This window comes from Mesitornis unicolor, unplaced genomic scaffold, assembly GCF_000695765.1.
Source record: "Mesitornis unicolor isolate BGI_N332 unplaced genomic scaffold, ASM69576v1 scaffold18845, whole genome shotgun sequence".
Taxonomy (NCBI): Eukaryota; Metazoa; Chordata; class Aves; order Mesitornithiformes; family Mesitornithidae; genus Mesitornis; species Mesitornis unicolor.
The window spans coordinates 1-2,021 of NW_010187700.1; the positions used below are offsets into that span (position 1 = coordinate 1).

General features: G+C 59.6%; 1 pseudogene; it reads left to right on the plus strand.

The window, feature by feature from the left end:
• The first annotated feature begins 6 nt into the window (after positions 1-6).
• Positions 7-2,021, plus strand: part of LOC104541473 — a 3,671-nt pseudogene continuing 1,656 nt past the window's right edge.

A 2,021-nucleotide genomic window follows, 5' to 3' on the forward strand; every position in this document is an offset into this window, starting at 1 on the left:
TACAAGTGCCCCGACTGCGGGAGGACCTTCATGCTAAGCTCTGACCTCATCCAGCACCAGCACAAGCACACCAGCGAGCAACCGTATCGATGTGGCAAGTGTGGGAAGATGTTTAGTTGACGACACAGCTTCATCCGGCACAAGCAGACCCACACTGGTGAGCAACCTTACCAGTGCAGGGAGTGTAGGAAGAGCTTTGCACACAGGTCCAACCTGATCACACACCACTAGACCCATATTGGCGAGCGGCCCTACCAGTGTGGGGAATGTGGGAGGGCCTTCAGGCGGAGCTCCCACCTCCTCCAGCACAAGCGCACGCACACCGGTGAGTGGCCCTTCCAGTGTGGGGTGTGCTGGAATACCTTTCAGCTGAGCTCCAGCCTGATCAAGCACACCAGCGAATGGCCCTGCCAGTGTGGGGAGTGTGGGAAGGGGTTCAAGCACAGCAACAGCCTGGTCAGGCACAAGCAGACCCACAGCCTCCAGCGACCCTACGCCTGTGACCATTGCGAGAAGAGCTTCACACTCAGCTCTGCCTTGGCTGAGGACGTCCGGACACACAGCGAGAAGAAGCCGTATAAGTGCCCCGAGTGTGGGAAGGCCTTCAAGTGGAACTCCAACTTGACCCGGCACAAACAGAGCCACACTGGCAAGCGACCCTACCAGTGTGAGAAGTGCGGAAAGAACTTTGTGCAGAGCTACAGCCTGATCAAGCACCAGCAAACCCATAGAGAGAAGCAGCCCTATAAGTGTGGGGAGTGCGGGAAGAACTTTGGGAAGAACTCAACCTTGATCATTCACCAGTGGACCCACACTGGTGAGCGGCCCCACAAGTGTGGGGAGTGCAGGAAGAGCTTTGGGCACGTCTCCAACCTGATCAAGCACCAGCGGATCCACACGGACGAGCAGCCCTATACCTGTGACCAGTGCAAGAAGAGCTTCAGACTCAGGAGCAACTTGGCCAGGCACAGGTTGACCCACACCCGCAAGAAGCCCGATGTCTGCCCGAGTGCAGGAGAGCTGCAGGCAGAGCTCCCACCTCACCCAGCACCAGTGGAGCCACACGGGCGAGAAGCCCTACGCCTGCGCCCACGCCGTCAGCCCAAGCTCGACCTTGACCCACCATCGCCCCAGCCACAGCACTGAGAACCCTTACACCTCCCCGAGGGCGGGAAGAGCTTTGGATGGACCCCAACCTGGTCAAGCATCTCTGGACCCACACCGGGGAGAAGCCCCACAGCTGCAGCAAGAGCTCCCGCCACAAGTACCAGTTTACTTGAAGGTCCACGCGTATGGGGTCCCGTCGTGCGGCCCCTAGGATATTTGGAGAGGGACAGGGGACATTCAGCAGGCAAGGCATCTCCGTGGTGGGGTCCATTGTGGTGGCGTCCGCGTTAGGTGCTAATGAAGGAGCCTCGAAGCACGATGTGGTGTCCGTCATGAGGGGTTGAACCTGGCTTGTGGCTTCTGTTGCCGCTTGGAGCTGGACTGGGGACACTTCGGGACTCAGCAGGGTAGGACGGGGTTGGTGGCGCCTCCATGCCATGGTCCACCATGGTGGCAGCCTCATTAGTGCCTCACCACGACTTCATGATGTCTGTGCTGTGTCTGATCCCAAATTGTTCCCTTGAGGACAATCCGGGGACGCTCTGGGGACTCGGGCCTTGTCGTGATTTAGGCCCAGTCAGCAACCGCGCACCAGGAGGCGGCTCTCTCAGTCCTAGGGGTAAAACCAGCTTAATTTCTATCGAATTGAGAGGATACCAAGAAATAAAGCCACGTCTTAGGGGGAACAGGGGATACTGGGACATACTGGGAGGACTGGGAGCAGTGGGCGTTGCTGCAGTGCTGCCGCTCTGCCGTCTCCTAGCAACGCTTGGCCCCGCCTTTCCGGGACAGGTGTCTGCGTCGCGTCGCGCGTGTGACGCCACTTCCGGCACGGCCGGAAGACGACTCGTTGTGGAGGCCATGGCGGAGATGGCGGCGGACCCGGACGCGAGTCTCGGAGCGGGGTCGGAGGT